Raw genomic sequence first — 24,371 nt, forward strand, 5'->3', positions numbered from 1 at the left:
ATCTACATTGTATACCTGTGGTGTCTTTTTTTTTATACTATAAACGCAGTCTGCTGACAGTGTCCACCAGGTCCATTATACTGTATATAGCAGTACGGTAGGCCACTGCTGTACCTACCTCTGTGTCGTCACTCGTCGTCCATAAGTATACTATAGTATCCATCCAACTACATTTTATACCTGTGGTTTCTTTTTTTTTTATACTATAAACGCAGTCTGCTGACAGTGTCCACCAGGTCCATTATACTGTATATAGCAGTACGGTAGGCCACTGCTGTACCTACCTCTGTGTCGTCACTCGTCGTCCATAAGTATACTATAGTATCCACCCAACTACATTGTATACCTGTGGTGTCTTTTTTTTTTTATACAATAAACGCAGTCTGCTGACAGTGTCCACCAGGTCCATTATACTGTATATAGCAGTACGGTAGGCCACTGCTGTACCTACCTCTGTGTCGTCACTCGTCGTCCATAAGTATACTATAGTATCCATCCATCTACATTGTATACCTGTGGTGTCTTTTTTTTTAATACTATAAACGCAGTCTGCTGACAGTGTCCACCAGGTCCATTATACTGTATATAGCAGTACGGTAGGCCACTGCTGTACCTACCTCTGTGTCGTCACTCATCGTCCATAAGTATACTATAGTATCCATCCATCTACATTGTATACCTGTGGTGTCTTTTTTTTATACTATAAACGCAGTCTGCTGACAGTGTCCACCAGGTCCATTATACTGTATATAGCAGACGGTAGGCCACTGCTGTACCTACCTCTGTGTCGTCACTCGTCGTCCATAAGTATACTATAGTATCCATCCAACTACATTGTATACCTGTGGTGTCTTTTTTTTTATACTATAAACGCAGTCTGCTGACAGTGTCCACCAGGTCCATTATACTGTATATAGCAGTACGGTAGGCCACTGCTGTACCTACCTCTGTGTCGTCACTCGTCGTCCATAAGTATACTATAGTATCCATCCATCTACATTGTATACCTGTGGTGTCTTTTTTTTTTATACTATAAATGCAGTCTGCTGATAGTGTCCACCAGGTCCATTATACTGTATATAGCAGTACGGTAGGCCACTGCTGTACCTACCTCTGTGTCGTCACTCGTCGTCCATAAGTATACTATTGTATCCATCCATCTACATTGTATACCTGTGGTGTCTTTTTTTTATACTATAAACGCAGTCTGCTGACAGTGTCCACCAGGTCCATTATACTGTATATAGCAGTACGGTAGGCCACTGCTGTACCTACCTCTGTGTCGTCACTCGTCGTCCATAAGTATACTATAGTATCCATCCATCTACATTTTATACCTGTGGTGTCTTTTTTTTTTATACTATAAACGCAGTCTGCTGACAGTATCCACCAGGTCCATTATACTATATATAGCAGTACGGTAGGCCACTGCTGTACCTACCTCTGTGTCGTCACTCGTCGTCCATAAGTATACTATAGTATCCATCCATCTACATTGTATACCTGTGGTGTCTTTTTTTTATACTATAAACGCAGTCTGCTGACAGTGTCCACCAGGTCCATTATACTGTATATAGCAGTACGGTAGGATACTGCTGTACCTACCTCTGTGTCGTCACTCGTCGTCCATAAGTATACTATAGTATCCATCCATCTACATTGTATACCTGTGGTGTCTTTTTTTATACTATAAATGCAGTCTGCTGACAGTGTCCACCAGGTCCATTATACTGTATATAGCAGTACGGTAGGCCACTGCTGTACCTACCTCTGTGTCGTCACTCGTCGTCCATAAGTATACTATAGTATCCATCCATCTACATTGTATACCTGTGGTGTCTTTTTTTTTTATACTATAAACGCAGTCTGCTGACAGTGTCCACCAGGTCCATTATACTGTATATAGCAGTACGGTAGGCCACTGCTGTACCTACCTCTGTGTCGTCACTCGTCGTCCATAAGTATACTATAGTATCCATCCAACTACATTTTATACCTGTGGTGTCTTTTTTTTTATACTATAAACGCAGTCTGCTGACAGTGTCCACCAGGTCCATTATACTGTATATAGCAGTACGGTAGGCCACTGCTGTACCTACCTCTGTGTCGTCACTCGTCATCCATAAGTATACTATAGTATCCATCCAACTACATTGTATACCTGTGGTGTCTTTTTTTTTTTATACTATAAACGCAGTCTGCTGACAGTGTCCACCAGGTCCATTATACTGTATATAACAGTACGGTAGGCCACTGCTGTACCTACCTCTGTGTCGTCACTCGTCGTCCATAAGTATGCTATAGTATCCATCCATCTACATTGTATACCTGTGGTGTCTTTTTTTTTATACTATAAGCGCAGTCTGCTGACAGTGTCCACCAGGTCCATTATACTGTATATAGCAGTACGGTAGGCCACTGCTGTACCTACCTCTGTGTCGTCACTCGTCGTCCATAAGTATACTATAATATCCATCCAACTGTATTGTATACCTGTGGTGCCTTTTAGTTGTGCGCATTAAAATATGGAGAACAAAAATGTGGAGGGTAAAAAAATAGGGAAAGATCAAGATCCACTTCCACCTCGTGCTGAAGCTGCTGCCACTAGTCATGGCCGAGACGATGAAATGCCATCAACGTCGTCTGCCAAGGCCGATGCCCAATGTCATAGTACAGAGCATGTAAAATCCAAAACACAAAAGATCAGTAAAATGACCCAAATATCAAAATTAAAAGCGTCTGAGGAGAAGCGTAAACTTGCCAATATGCCATTTACGACACGGAGTGGCAAGGAACGGCTGAGGATGGAAGCACTCATCCTCTCGCTAGAAAAAAGAAAAGACTTAAGCTGGCAAAAGCACAGCAAAGAACTGTGCGTTCTTCGAAATCACAAATCCCCAAGGAGAGTCTAATTGTGTCGGTTGCGATGCCTGACCTTCCCAACACTGGACGGGAAGAGCTTGCGCCTTCCACCATTTGCATGCCCCCTGCAAGTGCTGGAAGGAGCACCCGCAGTCCAGTTCCTGATAGTCAAATTGAAGATGTCAGTGTTGAAGTACACCAGGGTGAGGGTTTGGGTGTTGCTGGCGCTGGGGAGGAAATTGACAAGGAGGATTCTGATGGTGAGGTGGTTTGTTTAAGTCAGGCACCCGGGGAGACACCTGTTGTCCGTGGGAGGAATATGGCCATTGACATGCCTGGTCAAAATACAAAAAAAATCACCTCTTCGGTGTGGAATTATTTCAACACAAATGCGGACAACAGGTGTCAAGCCGTCTGTTGCCTTTGTCAAGCTGTAATAAGTAGGGGTAAGGACGTTAACCACCTCTGAACATCCTCCCTTATACGTCACCTGCAGCACATTCATCATAAGTCAGTGGCAAGTTCAAAAACTTTGGGCGACAGCGGAAGCAGTCCACTGACAACTAAATCCCTTCCTCTTGTAAACAAGCTCCCGCAAACCACACCACCAACTCCCTCAGTGTCAATTTCCTCCTTACCCAGGAAAGCCAATAGTCCTGCAGGCCATGTCACTGGCAAGTCTGACGAGTCCTCTCCTGCCTGGGATTCCTCCGATGCATCCTTGAGTGTAACGCCTACTGCTTCTGGCGCTGCTGTTGTTGCTGCTGTGAGTCGATCGGCATCCCAGAGGGGAAGTCGGAAGACCACTTGTACTACTTCCAGTAAGCAATTGACTGTCCAACAGTCCTTTGCGAGGAAGATGAAATATCACAGCAGTCATCCTGCTGCAAAGCGGATAACTGAGGCCTTGGCAGCCTGGGCGGTGAGAAACGTGGTTCCGGTATCCATCGTTACTTCAGAGCCAACTATAGATTTGATTGAGGTACTGTGTCCCCGGTACCAAATACCATCTAGGTTCCATTTTTCTAGGCAGGCGATACCGAAAATGTACACAGACGTAAGAAAAAGAGTCACCAGTGTCCTAAAAAATGCAGTTGTACCCACTGTCCACTTAACCACGGACATGTGGACAAGTGGAGCAGGGCAGACTCAGGTCTACATGACTGTGACAGCCCACTGGGTAGATGTATTGCCTCCCGCTGCAAGAACAGCAGCGGCGGCACCAGTAGCAATATCTCGCAAACGCCAACTCGTTCCTAGGCAGGCTACGCTTTGTATCACCGCTTTCCAGAATACGCACACAGCTGACAACCTCTTACGGCAACTGAGGAAGATCATCGCAGAATGGCTTACCCCAATTGGACTCTCCTGGGGATTTGTGGCATCGGACAACGCCAGCAATATTGTGCGTGCATTACATCTGGGCAAATTCCAGCACGTCCCATGTTTTGCACATACCTTGAATTTGGTGGTGCAGAATTATTTAAAAAACGACAGGGGCGTGCAAGAGATGCTGTCGGTGGCCAGAAGAATTGCGGGCCACTTTCGGCGTACAGGCACCGCGTACAGAAGACTGGAGCACCACCAAAAACACCTGAACCTGCCCTGCCATCATCTGAAGCAAGAGGTGGTAACGAGGTGGAATTCAACCCTCTTTATGCTTCAGAGGATGGAGGAGCAGCAAAAGGCCATTCAAGCCTATACATCTGGCCATGATATAGGCAAAGGAGGTGGAATGCACCTGACTCAAGCGCAGTGGAGAATGATTTCAACGTTGTGCAAGGTTCTGCAACCTTTTGAACTTGCCACACGTGAAGTCAGTTCAGACACTGCCAGCCTGAGTCAGTTCATTCCCCTCATCAGGCTTTTGCAGAAGAAGCTGGAGACATTGAAGGAGGAGCTAAAACAGAGCAATTCCGCTAGGCATGTGGGACTTGTGGATGGAGCCCTTCATTCGCTTAACCAGGATTCACGGTTGGTCAATCTGTTGAAATCAGAGCACTACATTTTGGCCACCGTGCTCGATCCTAGATTTAAAACCTACGTTGTATCTCTCTTTCCGGAAGACACAAGTCTGCAGAGGTTCAAAGACCTGCTGGTGAGAAAATTGTCAAGTCAAGCGGAACGTGACCCGTCAACATCTCCTCCTTCACATTCTCCCGCAACTGGGGGTGCGAGGAAAAGGCTACGAATTCCGAGCCCACCCGCTGGCGGTGATGCAGGGCAGTCTGGAGCGAGTGCTGACATCTGGTCCGGACTGAAGGACCTGCCAACGAACGATTACTGACATGTCGTCTACTGTCACTGCATATGATTCTCTCACCATTGAAAGAATGGTGGAGGATTATATGAGTGACCGCATCCAAGTAGGCACATCAGACAGTCCGTACGTATACTGGCAGGAAAAAGAGGCAATTTGGAGGCCCTTGCAGAAACTGGCTTTATTCTACCTAAGTTGCCCTCCCTCCAGTGTGTACTCCGAAGGAGTATTTAGTGCCGCCGCTCACCTTGTCAGCAATCGGCGTACGAGGTTACTTCCAGAAAATGTGGAGAAGATGATGTTCATTAAAATTAATTATAATAAATTCCTCCGTGGAGACATTCACCAGCAGCAATTGCCTCCAGAAAGTACACGGGGACCTGAGATGGTGGATTCCAGTGGGGACGAATTAATAATCTGTGAGGAGGGGGATGTAGACAGTGAAAGGGGTGATGAATCGGACGATGATGATGAGGTGGACATCTTGCCTCTGTAGAGCCAGTTTGTGCAAGGAGAAATTGATTGCTTCTTTTTTGGTGGGGGCCCAAACCAACCAGTCATTTCAGTCACAGTCGTGTGGCAAACCCTGTCGCTGAAATGATGGGTTCGTTAAAGTGTGCATGTCCTGTTTATACAACACAAGGGTGGGTGGGAGGGCCCAAGGACAATTCCATCTTGCACCTCTTTTTTCTTTCATTTTTCTTTGCGTCATGTGCTGTTTGGGAAGTATTTTTTTCAAGTGCCATCCTGTCTGACACTGCAGTGCCACTCCTAGATGGGCCAGGTGTTTGTGTCGGCCACTTGGGTCGCTTAGCTTAGTCACACAGCTACCTCATTGCGCCTCTTTTTTTCTTTGCGTCATGTGCTGTTTGGGGAGTATTTTTTTGAAGGGCCATCCTGTGTGACACTGCAGTGCCACTCCTAGATGGGCCAGGTGTTTGTGTCGGCCACTTGGGTCGCTTATCTTAGTCACACAGCTACCTCATTGCGCCTCTTTTTTTCTTTGCATCATGTGCTGTTTGGGGACTATTTTTTTGAAGGGCCATCCTGCGTGACACTGCAGTGCCACTCCTAGATGGGCCAGGTGTTTGTGTCGGCCACTTGGGTCGCTTATCTTAGTCACACAGCTACCTCATTGCGCCTCTTTTTTTCTTTGCATCATGTGCTGTTTGGGGACTATTTTTTTGAAGGGCCATCCTGCGTGACACTGCAGTGCCACTCCTAGATGGGCCAGGTGTTTGTGTCGGCCACTTGGGTCGCTTATCTTAGTCACACAGCTACCTCATTGTGCCTCTTTTTTTCTTTGCGTCATGTGCTGTTTGGGGAGTATTTTTTTGAAGGGCCATCCTGCGTGACACTGCAGTGCCACTCCTAGATGGGCCAGGTGTTTGTGTCGGCCACTTGGGTCGCTTATCTTAGTCACACAGCTACCTCATTGCGCCTTTTTTTATCTTTGCGTCATGTGCTGTTTGGGGAGTATTTTTTTGAAGGGCCATCCTGCGTGACACTGCAGTGCCACTCCTAGATGGGCTAGGTGTTTGTGTCGGCCACTTGGGTCGCTTATCTTAGTCACACAGCTACCTCATTGCGCCTCTTTTTTTCTTTGCGTCATGTGCTGTTTGGGGAGTATTTTTTTCAAGTTGCATCCTGCGTGACACTGCAGTGCCACTCCTAGATGGGCCAGGTGCTTGTGTCGGCCACTTGGGTCGCTTATCTTAGTCACACAGCTACCTCATTGTGCCTCTTTTTTTCTTTGCGTCATGTGCTGTTTGGGGAGTATTTTTTAAAGTGCCATCCTGTCTGACACTGCAGTGCCACTCCTATATGGGCCAGGTGTTTGTGTCGGCCACTTGGGTCGCTTAGCTTAGTCACACAGCTACCTCGGTGCAAATTTTAGGACTAAAAATAATATTGTGAGGTGTGAGGTGTTCAGAATAGACTGAAAATGAGTGGAAATTATGGTTATTGAGGTTAGTAATACTTTGGGATCAAAATGACCCCCAAATTCTATGATTTAAGCTGTTTTTTAGGGTTTTTTGTAAAAAACACCCGAATCCAAAACACACCCGAATCCGACAAAAAATTTTCGGTTAGGTTTTGCCATAACGCGTCCGAATCCAAAACACGGCTGCGGAACCGCGAACCCAAAACCAAAACACAAAACCCGAAAAATGTCCGGTACACATCACTAACATTGGGCCCCCTCTTCTGAACAGCTGGATCCCTCTTCTCAGCCATACATCTTACCTTGTGTACCGGTAATGGAATCCCCTTTCTCAATGGTGCCATCTTCCAAGTAACAGTCGGGAAGATAGTACATGTGCACAAGAGCAGGGCCGAAACTAGGATTTTTGTCACCCGGGGCAAGGTAGTCATTTGACACCCCCCCCCCCCCCCGCGAAAAAAAAATATATGTTTTACAATAAATAAATAAAAGTAATAAAATAAAATAAATAAAATAAAAAATAAATGAATAAAAATATTATATATATATATATATATATCTCTTTCAGAGCTTTTTTACATGAAAAACTGCCTTTTCTAACATAAATTTCATATCCAGGAAAAAGTGTCCCCATTTTACACAGTACGACAGGCAAGTGTCCCCATTCCCCATTTTACACATTGCGGCAGACAGGTGTCCCCATTTTACACATTGCGGCAGGAAAAAGTGTCCCCATTTTACACATTGCGGCAGGAAAAAGTGTCCCCATTTTACACATTGCGGCAGGCACAGGTCCCCATTTTACACAGTACGCTGGCAAGTGTCCCCATTTTACACATAGCGGCAGGCACAGGTCCCCATTTTACACAGTACGCTGGCAAGTGTCCCCATTTTACACATTGCGGCAGGCACAGGTCCCCATTTTACACATTGCGGCAGGCACAGGTCCCCATTTTACACATTGCGGCAGGCACAGGTCCCCATTTTACACAGTACGCTGGCAAGTGTCCCCATTTTACACATAGCGGCAGGCACAGGTCCCCATTTTACACAGTACGCTGGCAAGTGTCCCCATTTTACACATTGCGGCAGGCACAGGTCCCCATTTTACACATTGCGGCAGGCACAGGTCCCCATTTTACACAGTACGCTGGCAAGTGTCCCCATTTTACACATAGCGGCAGGCACAGGTCCCCATTTTACACAGTACGCTGGCAAGTGTCCCCATTTTACACATTGCGGCAGGCACAGGTCCCAATTTTACACATTGCGGCAGGCACAGGTCCCCATTTTACACAGTACGCTGGCAAGTGTCCCCATTTTACACATAGCGGCAGGCACAGGTCCCCATTTTACACAGTACGCTGGCAAGTGTCCCCATTTTACACATAGCAGCAGGCACAGGTCCCCATTTTACACAGTACGCTGGCAAGTGTCCCCATTTTACACATTGCGGCAGGCACAGGTCCCCATTTTACACAGTACGCTGGCAAGTGTCCCCATTTTACACATAGCGGCAGGCACAGGTCCCCATTTTACACAGTACGCTGGCAAGTGTCCCCATTTTACACATAGCGGCAGGCACAGGTCCCCATTTTACACAGTACGCTGGCAAGTGTCCCCATTTTACACATTGCGGCAGGCACAGGTCCCCATTTTACACATTGCGGCAAGTGGTGGAGGGAGAGAGAGAGAGAGGAAGGGAGAGGGGCTGACTTACATTTGAAGCGGTTCTCGCCGCTCTTCAGCCGTCTCTTCCTCCTCGTCTGCGCGGCTCCGGGCTCCCCCTTCTCCCTCCTCCGGCGGGGTTTCGTGGAATGACGCGTTTGCGCCGTGACGTCACGACGCAATCGCGTCATTCTGCGAAACCCCGCCCCCCGAGCTGGGCACTCGGGAGAAGGGGGTTTAAAAGTAAGTGCCGCGGCGGGTGTTAGGGGGTCTCGGCGCCCCCTCCAATCTGGCGCCCAGGTCGCCTGCCCCCCTAGCCCCCCCCTAGTTTCGGCCCTGACAAGAGACAAAGGCTCTGGCACAGTGCCTGAGATATCACAGGGAAGATAGTGCAGCGGAGGAGGAGGGATATGATGCCAGCGCATAAGGTAAATATAATCTGGGTGTAGGGTGTGCAGTGTGGGGCTTGCCTGGACACAGGAGCCCAAGGTGTACTCCTTATAAATATACCTATGCTTAGTTCCTGGAGCTATATTTGTAACCCCCTTGAACTGGGTTACTACACTTGAATATTATGGTCTTTGCATCATTCTAAACATCAATTTTATTATGTTTTGCTAAATGTAAAGCCACAGATTAATTATATTACATATAAATGGCAAGTCTGTAAAAACTACCTTTACCTGCTACTGGAATATAGTATCTGAGCAAAAGGATGGTGCATACTAAATACATATACATCTTCAAGCATATATAAACACTGTGTGTGTGTGTGTGTGTGTGTGTGTGTGTGTGTGTGTTTGTGTGTATGTGTGTGTGTGTGTGTGTGTGTGTGCCCTGTCTATTCATTCCCAAAATAGTTATCTTTCTTCCCTGAGCTGAGTCTTTTGCCACAGTTATGTCTGTGCTTTATGCTAATGCCGTTACAAAGCCATTCCCAACTAAGCGTTTGAGTGTGGAAGGACTGAGATGCCCACTTTGAGCATTTTTAAATGTTGAAATACAACTGGTTGCCTCTTTAAATGCACCAATGGTCACATGGCCGAAACCTACACCAGCCCTATACCATACCGCCCAACTTTCTACATATTGAAAGAGGGACGCACGTGCGGCGAAGCCATGCGCGCTTCCGAAAAGGGGCGTGGTTTATTGGAAATGAGGCGTGGCTTCGCGGGAGGACCCGCGATAGCGAGACACGCCCCGTTTTGGTCACTGAGGGGGCATGCCCAGCGCTCCGTGAGCTGCTGGCATGCCCCCTCTCCTCCTGTCTCCAGTGAATAGACGCTGTGCGCACGCGCACAGCGTCTATTCACCGCTGCTCTGCTAAGCAGGGCAGCGATGAAAGGAGCCTCCCAACTGCCCCCCCCCCCACCGCGGGACACTGCGGCCCGCAGGTGGGACAGCGGGACAGTCCCAAAAAACGGGACTGTCCCGCAAAAATCGGGACAGTTGGGAGGTATGCTATACCAGGTGCATATTATCCATCTGAATATGAACTATTACAGTACGTGAAAATCTGCATCTATGTACACAACCACTATCAGCGACACTTCTGGAACATGCCTGCAATACTCCCATAAGATGCAGCATCTCTTATTACATCCCAGTCACCTCTAAGGAATTCCCCATTCATTTCCAGTACAATACTGCTGATCGTGCAACTACATCTGTTCTGCAACTCAGTCTGTACGAGAAAAGGGGGTAATTCACAGTTGATCGCAGCAGAAAATTTGTTAGCAGTTGGGCAAAACCATGGGGGTCATTCCGACCCGTTCGCACGCAGCGGATCTTCGCTGCGGTACAAACGGGTTGGAACTGCACATGCGTGGCGTGAACATCGCGCACGTGCGTCATTGCCCAGCGACATCCGTCGCCAGGCAACGATGCGCACAATGAAAAAAGAAGACGCAGCGCCGATCGCAAGAAGATTGACAGCAGAGAGGCGTTCTGGGGCAGATACTCACCGTTGGATGCCGTTTTCGAGGCGTGGTCGTCCGAACGCAGGCGTGTCCAGGCAAACGGAGGGTGGATGTCTGACGTCGCTGGATCCGTCACACAGGGTAAGTAGCTCCAGGCTTACTCTTCAACTGCACAAAACTTTTTTAGCTAAGCAGGGCTGCACAAGCGAACGCAGCCCTGCTAAGCTAAAATACACCCCTCCATAGGCGGAGATTAGTTGATCGCACCAGCAGCAAAAAGTTGCTGGCTGCGATCAACTCTGAATGACCCCCCCATGTGCACTGCAGGTGTAGCAGATATAACATTTGCAGAGAGAGTTAGATTTGGGTGGGGTGTGTTCAAACTGAAATCTAAATTGCAGTGTAAAAATAAAGCAGCCAGTATTTACCCTGCACAGAAACAATATAACCCACCCAGATCTAACTCTCTCTGCAAATGTTATATCTCAAAATTAGGATGCGTGTGCTGACAAAAAACATCACCAAAAGTCAGTGCTAGATTAAGTTCCTCGTGGGCCTGGAGCTGAGATTTCTGCAGGGCCTATTATGTGCCACTGCAGGAGGTGTGACTAGCATGGCAGGTGTGTGGATACTGATATGGAAGTGTGATAAGTGCTGTATAAGTATTTTATGTGTGTGCATATTTGCGTCTATGTATGCACGTGTTTAAAAAACTCAGCACTTTAATGCCCCTCCAACAAATCAATTATTGAAACAAATAAAAACATACACAAAAAATATAGCTCCATGGTACAACAAACAGAACAGGAATGCACACATAGGGTAGTATTCAATTATTTTCACCCCCTTCCACACCCGTCCTGTTTCTGCTGATGAGTTTTGTATAATCATTTCAGCTCACTACCCCCAGGGTAGCGAGGGCACCCAACCCTTTACACAGCTAAACCTGATTAAACGGGTGCGATATGTGCGATAACGGGGATCACTTTAGAAAGGAGATTGGGCATGATATATCATTTGAATACCGCCCATAGAAGCGGATTCAGCAGTAGTCACGGCTGCGTCTTTTGGCAGTTGCACATTTGGCGATTACACATCTGCGCCTTTATGCAAATGCTGCTACAAAGCCCTTTACTTGTGTCCAAGTATGCGCCTAGATTTGCAAGGACTGAGATGCCAACTTTCAGCATCTATACTCACAGTACTTATGCTGGGCATACACGTACAGATAAAATGCCTATCAGACCAACATGCATTTTTTCTGGCAGTCGCTGACACTGCAGATATCAGGGACATGCACTGTGACATCTCTCACAGTGTATGTCACGTGATATCGGTGTTCCACGCCAGGGAGGAAATGTGAACACCGATGTGAACAAGCCTTAGTGAAACGTACGTCATCGGCATACCAGACGTACACGGTTTCCGGGGGCGTGGAATCCTCAGCCCGACCCGGCGTCTGGCCACGTGAGCGGCTTTCTGCATCTGTCTGTGCACACAGGAATGGTAGCTTATACATGCCTCTTCATTTCAGAGCGGCTCTCTCATCCAGAATAGTCCCCCTGCGGTCCCTGCACTGTGGCGACATAACAGGGAAGTAGGGGCCCCTTTCGGGACAGCAGAAGCAACTCGCACTTCTTTCTTCCATCCCGGCATCAGATGTACCCCGAACTCTCATCGGTCTCATTCACTGCATTAATTTGCACATGAGACGACAGCAGAAAGGGGAACTAGTCTGTCATTGCCGGGAAGTGCTTTCTCTTTCTCGATAATAATGACCCACATGACTTAGTAGCTTATTGCTTTCTAACAAGGTATACCACACTATGATACATTGTTGTCATCATCAGATATAATATCTTTATTGTTGTTTCATGCTAAATACTGCTACATGTGGGTACTGAAAATTAGCCAGCTATCGACCTGATGGTCTTCTCCTGTATATCATGTTACAATGGTTGATGAAATTATTATGGGACTATGATCTTTATACCATATATATAATGAATTAATTTGTATGTGCATGCTGTATTAGGATATTATTGCATTTTATGAAGATCAATCTCTGTCCTCTGCTATATCAATCGTTGTATGCCTGAAAAGGGACACATATATGAATATGAGCTGTCTTTTTGCATGAAGGGAAGAGGCCTTTGTTGTTTTCCACTGATGAATATCTGACACGTTAGGTGTGACGTGTCAGACTGTTCAATCAATTGGGATACGGATTGTCATTTGACCATTCCTTGATGCACTAATATGTGATTCTAAATGCCATAGAATTTTAAAGTGTGCATCCATACCATTCCTGTCCTCTTGGAGGACTACTATCGCCTCCCACTAAAGGGGATACATGACAGTAGCTTTAACAGTTACCGCTTATCGGGTATATGCCTTCAGAATGAGATTCCATTATTTATTGAGAGAAATCTCCTGATACTCTTTGGCTACCCGCATTAATTATTAAAACCATATTTTCACTTTCTGTTTCACATTTCTACAACTATTTCATGCCAGCAGTAACCTTGGATGGGTTACTCGTGCTATATATTTGATGATTAATTGTCTATATCATTAAAATATCTTTAGAAACTAATTTTTAATTTTATTTTTGTCACATTAGCAGATACGTGGCTATGTCATAAATCTATCTACTGTGAGATCATATTCACTCACATGATATGATAAATACGTACCGCGTAAAAGCCGTGTCATGACTCAGTGTCACTAAAAGTCAATTTTGACTAACCTGTTTTGACTGTATATTTATTTGACCTTTATCTTAATTAATTGTAATAAATGTTAAGTTTTAATTCTATAATATTTCATATTAATATACAAAAAAGAGTGCGCCACCAAGTAAGCCTTCTCTGGGTGACGACCTTCTTATGGTCGTTCTCTCACTTGTGTCCTTTTAGGAAATGTGAAGTAACAGAGGAAATATCCGTCAGTTGATCGATATTTTCGGATCAGTCAGTCGCATACATGCTACAATTATCTGGGCAATCCGCCGATATCGGGCTTTAGGCGCCGCTGTTGGTCAAACCAAGGAAACTTGCACCAACCCTATGGTAGTTGCAGATTTTCCATCTGTGTATGGCCTCCTGTGTGAATGATGCAACATCTGTGTAAGAAAACACTTTAGCGACACTCCCGTAACAAGCACTTCAGACCCCTTTTTGTGCACATTAATAGCAACCTCCCAATCACTACTCAAAAACGCTCAGTAATTTTCCAAGACATTTCTGATACCATGAATCTCAACTACTACAGAGCCATTGTGCGTATACAGTGTAACACATGCGCCGTACCAGTTTTTAGTGATGATTCCATTAGCTGGAGGAGAGGGCACTCACCGGACTTTATTAGTGGCTAGTTATCAAGTGGCAGCTCAAAACAACAGCAGTGTTATACCTGTGTTAAACCGAAGGAAAACAGAAGGCAAACATACTTACAAATTAACAGAAGGACTGCATTACAACCACAAAACTCTGGAACTTTATGTGGCCTCTCCTCGCCTCAAACATGAGAACACCAAGACCAGGCTTACCACCTCTCTGGCTGAGAACATCAAGTCTGCCCCTGGGCCTAACCATCAAGATGAGCAGGGAACTGTGGGGGCACAGCACCAGGACCAGGCTCAGCAGGGACATCCCCATTGCTTCTGAGTATGCCCCCCACATTCTCCTACCCACCTGTACTAAGATCTGATCAAAATGTTATCCCAATCCTACTTCTGCCACTAGCTGCCTGCTATTGTGTTTTTTTTTTTTTTTCATTGCTCGATTCCACCCCACCATGTGTTTTTCCTGTAATGTTTACCTCCACTGATTGCACACCTTTCCATTGTGCCCTACATGCAGGGTACATCATACTACTACATAAGCATCAGTCTTCCCATATATGAACTTGGCCCTTGTATGGCTCACCTCCCACTGTGTAACCTTCAAAGTGCGCCCAACATGGCTGCCCCATATGGTACACTTGTGGCTGGGATGAAAAATACATAGGCCTGATGGTTTTGATGGAACCCTACTCTGAAATGTAGGACTCTGAAATCACCCCCATTTTGTGTCATCTCTTCTAGGGGTGGATTATTCCACCCTGCGTAATCCTACACTGAGCGCCCAAGATGGCTGCCGCACCTGGTACCTTGTGAGTGTGGAATACACAACCCTTGGAAGTTATTACCCAAAATACCTACACCAATCCTGCATTATGCTTTCTGTGTGCTTAAGGTTTTCTTTTAGGTCTGTGTTGCTTGTCTATTGTTGTATTACTCAAATCTTCTGTATCATGTGCATTGTTTCTGATATCTGTAAAGCGCCTTGAGTCCTGTTGGAGAAAGAGCGCTATATAAATAAAATTATTATTATTATTATTATTATTATTAAATGTCAAATGCATAAAGCAGCTAAACCCGACCAAACAAATGGGCGCAATGTGAAAAAGTCCTGTTTGAGTGCTGAAACTGGTCACTTTTCACGCATTTCAACACGCTGGGGCTGGCAGCTGATTGCTCCGTTGGGCGCCATCTGCTGGCTGCCGGTGCTAATAACAATTGAATTCCCCCATGTTTCTAATTAAGCAATAATCTCCTGCAGCAAAGGTTCATAATTACACCTGCATTTGAGAAGTCTGTGAGAGCCTAGGTTGCCACAGCAACATGCCATTATAATATTACATACGCAGGGGCGTAACTAGAACTTTGTGGGCCCTATAGCAAACACTTGAAAGCGCCCCATGAAAAAAAACACACTGGTCAGCTTGCCCCTTATGTCCATGATTCTATGCACAACATCCAGAAGGTGAGGATGGAAAGACGCAAGGCGGGATGTACTAAAGTGAAAATGCAGTAAAGACCAAGTTTTCGGGGGTTTTACTGCATTTTCATATGTACTTACCCTTATCCGCTGGGTCTCCACTGCGCAGGGTTAACCTGTAGAAGCCTATGGGGCTTCTTCCGCAATGCGATGTGGAGATGGTTCCGTCACAGAACCCTCCTAGCATCCCCAGTGGCCGCCGCTGGTCTGCTCATGCGCAGTTGGACTCCCGGGTCATAGACCAGTAGTCCAGCAGCCGTAGCACATCGCAAAGACAGCTCTGATAGAAAGAGCGGTCCTCCGCAACATTAATTGCATATGTTAATACATATGTGATTAGTGGCGGCGCGGTGTGTGACGGAATGTAATGCAACAGTTTTGTACATCCCACCCATAAAGAGGGGACGAGGGGAGAAATGGAAGCCAAGGGGAGGGGAAGGGGAGATGTGTCATAAGAGCAAAGTGATCCAGTAGGAGAAGAAGGTTGCGGAACAGATGGGATGGGGAGAAAGATGGTATAATGTGACAGAGAGGAAGAAAGTGACAGGCTGCTGTGGAGTGAAGGAGGTGCAGAGACACATGTGGGAAGTGAAGAAAGGACAGAGGCACACATGAGACACACATGGGGTTTGGAGTGGGAGGCAGAGGCACATATACTAAACTGCATAGTATAGAGATAAAGACAGGGAGACGGGCAGACATGCAGGGTGGTAGGGAGGGGACATAGAGATGCAGGGCGGTAGGCAGAGAAAAAAAGAGATGCAGGGAGGAAGGACCGGAATACAGAGACGCAGGGCAGTTGCAAGGGCATAGAAAGACGCAGTGCGATGGGGAGCGCATATAGAGATGCAGGGCTGTAGGGAGGGGATAGAGAGATGCAGGGTGATAGGGAAAGGATAGAGGGACGAAGGGTGGTAGGGAGGGAATAGAGAGACGCAGGGCAGTAGGGAGGGTGTAAAAAGATGCAGGGCGGTAGAGAGGGCATAGAGAGATGCAGAGTGGAAGGGAGGGCATATAGAGATGCAAGTTGGTAGGGGGGGATAGAGAGCCGCAGGGCGGTTGGGAGGGCATAGAGAGACGCAGAGTGGTTAGGAGGGGATAGAGAGATGCATCGTGGTAGGGAGGGGATAGAGAGATGCAGGTTGGTTGAGAGGGGATAGAGAGATGCAGCGTGGTAGAGAGGGGGTAGAGAGATGCAGGGTGGTAGGGAGGGGATTGAGAGATGTAGGGTGGTAGGGAGGTGATAGAGAGACGCAGGTCGGTAGGGAGGGCATAGAGAGACGCAGAGTGGTTAGGAGGGGATAGAGAGATGCATCGTGGTAGGGAGGAAATAGAGAGATGCAGGTTGGTTGAGAGGGGATAGAGAGATGCAGCGTGGTAGAGAGGGGGTAGAGAGATGCAGGGTGGCAGGGAGGGGATAGAGAGATGCAGGGTGGTAGGGAGGTGATAGAGAGACACAGGGTGGTAGGGAGGGGATTGAGAGATGCAGGATGGTAGGGAGGGGATAGAGAAACACAGGGCGGTAGGGAGGGGGTAGAGAGATGCAGGGCGGTAGCGAGGGGATAGAGAGATACAGTGCAGTTGGGAGGGCATTGAGAGATGTAGGGTGGTAGGGAGGGGATAGAGAGACGCAGGTCGGTAAGGAGGGCATAGCGAGACGCAGGATGGTTGAGAGGGCACAGAGAGATGCAGAGTGGTAGGGAGGGAATATAGAAATTTAGAGATGCAGTATTTTTCTTGGGCTGTGTTCCTTACAAAAGTCCCCAGTGAGGAAGCTGAGGGAGGAGAGAAGTGAAAGTAGTGGAGGGGGTGGACTCTGGGGGCAGAGACCTAGTGAACAGAGGGGATCCGTATGAAATACCTACAATCAAAATCCCTATGGTCAAAACACTGATACAAATTGACCAATGGTCAAAATACCGACATATAAAATGTCGACACAATCAAAATACCGACATTTAAATTGTTGACAGGTCAAAAAGTAGTTACAAGTTTTTCATCTTTATTTGTTGTGTATGTCGACCTAGGTCGACATGGACACCGTATAAGTGTACCGCGTTCCCTCGCATGGCTCGCTGCTCTTGCCATGCCCTATTATATTCCACCTCCAGGTCCACTGGGATGGTAAAATATAAACAAGTCGGTTTTGATGAAAAAATCATGAAAATTCTTGTCGACTTTTTGAACTGTCGACATGTTAAATATTTTGACCTTGTCAGAATTTTAAATGTCGGTATTTTGACCTTGTCAGTATTTTAAATGTCGGTATTTTGACTATGTTGGAATTTTGATCATCAGTAAATGATTGTTGGTGTTTTGACCATCGGGATTTTGATTGTAGGTAAATTGACTGCATCCCGAACAGAGAAGAATAACTGATTAGTTAACGCTAGTGATGAGCGGGTTCGGATACTCGGAATCCGAACCCCCCCGAACTTCACCCATTTTACACGGTTCCGAGGCAGATTCGAACCTTCCCGCCTTGCTCGGTTAACCCGAGCGCGCCCGAACGTCATCATCCCGCTATCGGATTCTAGCGAGATTCGGATTCTATATAAGGAGCCGCGCGTCGCCGCCATTTTTCACTCGTGCATTGGAAATGATAGTGAGAGGACGTGGCTGGCGTCCTCTCAGTTTTATTCAGGTGGCTGCAAATATCTGTGCTCACTGCTTTATTGTGGGGACTGGGGACCAGCAGTATTATATAGGACGAGTACAGTGCAGAGTTTTGCTGACCAGTGACCACCAGTATTAAACGTTCTCTGCCTGAAAAACGCTCCATATCTGTGATCAGTGTGCTGAATATATCTGTGCTCACACTGCTTTATTGTGGGGACTGGGGACCAGCAGTATTATATAGGAGGAGTACAGTGCAGAGTTTTGCTGACCAGTGACCACCAGTATCATACGTTCTCTGCCTGAAAAACGCTCCATATCTGTGCTCAGTGTGCTGCATATATCTGTGCTCACACTGCTTTATTGTGGGGACTGGGGACCACCAGTATTATATAGGAGGAGTACAGTGCAGAGTTTTGCTGACCAGTGACCACCAGTATTATACGTTCTCTGCCTGAAAAACGCTCCATATCTGTGCTGCATTGTATTATATAGTAAGAGTACAGTGCATATTTTTGCTGACCACCAGTATATAATATATAGCAGTACGGTACAGTAGGCCACTGCTCTACCTACTTCTGTGTCGTCAAGTATACTATCCATCCAAACCTGTGGTGCATTTCAGTTTTGCACAGTTTGCTGACCACCAGTATATAATATATAGCAGTACGGTACGGTAGGCCACTGGTCTACCTACCTCTGTGTCGTCAAGTATACTATCCATCCATACCTGTGGTGCATTTCAGTTTTGCACAGTTTGCTGACCACCAGTATATAATATATAGCAGTACGGTACAGAAGGCCACTGCTCTACCTACTTCTGTGTCGTCAAGTATACTATCCATCCATACCCGTGGTGGATTTCAGTTTTGCACAGTTTGCTGACCACCAGTATATAATATATAGCAGTACGGTACAGAAGGCCACTGCTCTACCTACCCCTGTGTCATCAAGTATACTATCCATCCATATCTGTGGTGCATTTCAGTTTTGCACAGTTTGCTGACCACCAGTATATAATATATAGCAGTACGGTACAGAAGGCCACTGCTCTACCTACCTCTGTGTCGTCAAGTATACTATCCATCCATACCTGTGGTGCATTTCAGTTTCTCACAGTTTGCTGACCACCAGTATATAATATATAGCAGTACGGTACAGTAGGCCACTGCTCTACCTACCTCTGTGTCGTCAAGTATACTATCCATCCATACCTGTGGTGCATTTCAGTTGTGCGCAGTATATATAGTAGTAGGCCATTGCTATTGATACTGGCATATAATTCCACACATTAAAAAATGGAGAACAAAAATGTGGAGGGTAAAATAGGGAAAGATTAAGATCCACTTCCACCTCGTGCTGAAGCTGCTGCCACTAGTCATGGCCGAGACGATGAAATGCCATCAACGTCGTCTGCCAAGGCCGATGCCCAATGTCATAGTAGAGAGCATGTAAAATCCAAAAAACAAAAGTTCAGTAAAATGACCCAAAAATCAAAATTAAAAGCGTCTGAGGAGAAGCGTAAACTTGCCAATATGCCATTTACGACACGGAGTGGCAAGGAACGGCTGAGGCCCTGGCCTATGTTCATGGCTAGTGGTACAGATTCACATGAGGATGGAAGCACTCATCCTCTCGCTAGAAAACTGCAGTGCCACTCCTAGATAAGCCAGGTCTTTGTGTCGGCCACTTGTGTCGCTTAGCTTAGTCACACAGCTACCTCATTGCGCCTCTTTTTTTCTTTTGGATCATGTGCTGTTTGGGGACTATTTTTTTAAAGTGCCATCCTGTCTGACACTGCAGTGCCACTCCTAGATGGGCCAGGTGTTTGTGTCGGCCACTTGGGTTGCTAAGCTTAGTCACACAGCTATCTCATTGCGCCTCTTTTTTTTCTTTGCATCATGTGCTGTTTGGGGACTATTTTTTTGAAGTGCCATCCTGTCTGACACTGCAATGCCACTCCTAGATGGGCCAGGTGTTTGTGTCGGCCACTTGGGTCGCTTTGCTTAGTCACACAGCTACCTCATTGCGCCTCTTTTTTTCTTTGCATCATGTGCTGTTTGGGGACTATTTTTTTGAAGTGCCATCCTGTCTGACACTGCAGTGCCACTCCTAGATGGGCCAGGTGTTTGTGTCGGCCACTTGGGTCGCTTAGCTAACTCACACAGCTACATCATTGCGCCTCTTTTTTTCTTTGCATCATGTGCTGTTTGGGGACTATTTTTTTTAAGTGCCATCCTGTCTGACACTGCAGTGCCACTCCTAGATGGGCCAGGTGTTTGTGTCGGCCACTTGGGTCGCTTAGCTTAGTCATCCAGCGACCTCGGTGCAAATTTTAGGACTAAAAATAATATTGTGAGGTGTTCAGAATAGACTGGAAATGAGTGGAAATTATGGTTATTGAGGTTAATAATACTAAGGGATCAAAATGACCCCCAAATTCTATGATTTAAGCTGTTTTTGAGGGGTTTTTGTAAAAAAACACCCAAATCCGTCAAAAAATTTTCAGGGAGGTTTTGCCAAAACGCGTCCGAATCCAAAACACGGCCGCGGAACCGAATCCAAAACCAAAACACAAAACCCGAAAAATGTCCGGTGCACATCACTAGTTTATGCAGTGTGCTGATCCTGCTCCTGGTCCCGTGGGAACCGTTAAACTATGGGGGCCCTGGTAGTTGTGACCAGTGGTGGAAGTGGTGACAACCTGACCACACGTACAGCAACAGTGTGGGGGGGTGTTAGTATGTGTGTCCCCAGCAGCGCTCTTTCCTGGCCCCCAGTTCGCACCTGACAATGCACAGCGGAACACTCTCACCTTTAAAATCTGTGAAGAGTCCAGACTTCACACACTGCGGAGTCACCCACTCTGCCTGTTTCATTCCCCAACTCAGGATTTCCAGGCCAGCAGCCAAGGTGCTGTGTTGTGGAGTCTGGGGGTGTGCCTCTGGAGATCTGGGCGAGACTGTGGTGGCGAAGCGGGCACCTATGTAGCGTGACGTGCGTGAAGGAGGTGCAGGGTCCCAGTGAGTATGCGGCACAGGAAGGGCTTTGAAAGTCTCAGCTGCGCCGCTCTCATAGACATCTACACTATGCCAGCCGCAGCAGCAGTTGTTGTTCCACTTGCACTGCGGCCAGGGAGTGGGAGTTGTTGATGCCAGGGTGGGCAGCAGGGCATAGGACGCTGCTGTTAAAAGTTTTTTATTTACTTTTATTTACAGCACTGAAACTTGGTCCATATGCGGTGGGCCTATTTTGGAGTGTGGGCCTGGAGCTGCAGCTCCATCAGCCCCATTATTAATCTGGCCCTGTTGGGACATTGTGTCGACCCAATTCTTTGAGAGGTCTTGCACATCCTAATCTCAAAATATTACTTTGATTTTGACTCTAATTAGCACATCTGCAGAGGTGAGTTTTGACAGATGGCAACTACTTTCATAGCAGGAGATGACCAGGTTTACATGTTGTATAGAATTTACCTTACCCCTCAGATACTGAGAACATTCTTTTGATCCAGAATTCTTGATGCCTATCTTAAAATGAAACATTATTATTATCTCACTGTGGGAGCATCACCCACTGCATAACTTGAATGGGTGATAAGATGGGTGATAAGATTATTGTTATCCTTTATCTAAATATTGCCACAAGGTTTTTGCAGCACCTTACAAACTACATAAAAACAGTGCAAAAAATGCAGAATACTTATAGAACAAGACATTACAGAATATAGAATACAAACTGTATAAACACTGTTGTACTGTATATGCAGTTGTAATACCTACAGAAGTAGCGCAAGTTGTTGAGCCTAATTATTAGGTGCCATTGTGGGCACCGGGTTGGAGATGATGGTATAAGTGAGGCAGGAACCTGCTCATGAGAGCTTACAATCAAAAGAGGTGGGACAAACAGACAGGGGTGACACAGAAGGTAAAGACAGTGAGCAAGGAGAATAAAGCAATGAGGGCTCCATTCATGAAGCAGTGAAAAGAGAGGAGAAAAGGACCAGTGGAGAAGTTGCCCATGGCAACTAATCAACTTTGAAGGAATACTTTATCAAATACATTCTACAAAATGTAAGGGAGATACTGATACAGTACATGTAGAACGTCCTCACTTTGGCTAGGGTTTTTAATTTCAGAATGTGGCTGGTCTTTGATGGTCTCACTTTCGATACTGGTTCCATTTGATGAATGTTATAGTTGAGTACACTAAGGGCCTAATTCACTATGGATCGCTATTAAGGCTGAATTAGCAATTTTCTCAAGCCTGCTAATTGTAAAAATCACATGTGAGGAGGATAAAAGATGCCCATCGATGCATCCGCAAATCTGTGTATGCATTAGCAGAATAGCAATGCATAAGTAAACAACTAGCACAACCGACAGTTGTTGCTGGCCCAGGCCTACTCTAAATAATGAGAATGTAGTCACATCGGGCAACATAATTTTCATCGCAGCGTTCGCAGATGACATCAGATACACGCCCCAAATACGGCCATGACATGCCTACATTTTTCCAACCACTCCCCACAAACTTTATGTTACCACCCACAAATGGTCACTTCCTGTCAATCAAATTGCGTTCTCTTTCTAATTAGGCAGCATACGCAGAGAAATCGCATTTTGGCCTTCACGCATGTGCAAGGTGTTCGCAGCACATGCACATTCTGATGATAATCGCTCAGTGCGTGCGTGAATCACATTAGCAAATAATAATTAATTAGGCCCTAAGTGTACATAAGTATGACTGAATTAGTGGTTCCTGAAATGACTGTCCTTATAGTATAGGTAATGAAGGTAGTGACACCACTGAGAAGGATGGGGTGTCCAACTAGACTGATATCTAAGGCCTGAGTCAGAGGTGGATGGAGATGCGCGCACACACAGGGGCGGTTATATAACTTGTGTCACCCAGGACAAAAGTTTACTTTGGCGCCTCCCCCCCCCCCAAAAAAGAAAGAAAGACGAGGTAAAAAAATGGTTAGTGCGCGCCACGGCACACAGCAAAAATAGGGTGTGGCTTCATAGGGAAGGGGTGTGATCACAGTTATGCCCCCTGTAGTTGTGCCCCCTGTAGCTGTGCCCACAGTAGATTTGCCCCCTGTAGCTGTGCCCTCAGTAGTTGTGCCCCTGTTGATGTTTCCTCAGTAGTTGTGCCCCTGTAGTTTTGCCCCCTGTTGCTGTGCCCTCAGTAGTTGTGCCCCTGTAGTATTGCCCCCTGTTGCTGTGCCCTCAGTAGTTATGCCCCTGTTGTTTTACCCCCTGTTGCTGTGCCCTCAGTAGTTGTACCCCCTGTTGTTGTGCTCTCAGTAGTTGTGCACCTGTAGTTTTGCCCCCTGTTGCTGTGCCCCTAGTAGCGGTGCTTGGAAAAAAAATACTCATCAGTCCCGCTCCTGCTTCCCGACCGCTGCTGCTGTCTTCCATCTCCGGCAGCTGCTCCTCGGATCTATAGTGCTGCACAGACACTAGAAGTCAATTTTGACCTCTAGCATCTGCTCCCACAATGCCGTGCGCGATGATGTCAGGTGCACCGCATGGCAGCGGCAGTAGCGGCTCTAGCCACAGCAGCGGCGGCAGCACCCTCAGGACAGTGGCGCCCCGGGCAAAAAGCCTGCTTGCCCATGGCAAAAGCCTATACTGCGCACACAGTAGCATCTATTAGTGGTCGCCCATCTGTGACTTTATTAAAATGTTGCAACAAACTCTTTCTCTTGTAAACATCCATGCAGCCAAATGTGCTAGGCCTGAGACACACACTATCAGTGTCTGTACATGCAGTAATACCAATTGTGCGTCCTTATACACCATCAGTCATACCATCAGTCATATCATCTAAATTTTCACCAGTCCTATGGCAAGTGCAGATTCTCTGTCTGACCATAGCCTCAGGATGTAGTTATGTGACCGGCGGTTGGGAGACTGCTGGTCACTATACCGATGCTGGATCCCGGCTGATTCAGAGCCCGACAGTCAGCATGCCAACTAACAGGGACTATTCCCATTTGGAATAGAACATGTGGCAAGCGCAGCGAGCCACTGATCCTGCTGCGTGGCTTCATTGCGCTCATTCCCCCACCAACAATCTAAAGATCGGTATCCCAGCGTCGGTATGGTGACCGACGGAATCTCAAACGCGGTTCACCCGAACCCAACCCATAGCCCCCTATGTCTGCATCGGTGTTTCTGTGTATACATCCGCTTTCACTGACACAACTGCCATAACATGCCCAATGAATGGACCACTTTTGTATGCACTAGTAGCCAATTTCCTATAACCGC

The sequence above is a fragment of the Pseudophryne corroboree genome, chromosome 11 (genome assembly GCF_028390025.1).
Source record: "Pseudophryne corroboree isolate aPseCor3 chromosome 11, aPseCor3.hap2, whole genome shotgun sequence".
Lineage (NCBI taxonomy): Eukaryota > Metazoa > Chordata > Amphibia > Anura > Myobatrachidae > Pseudophryne > Pseudophryne corroboree.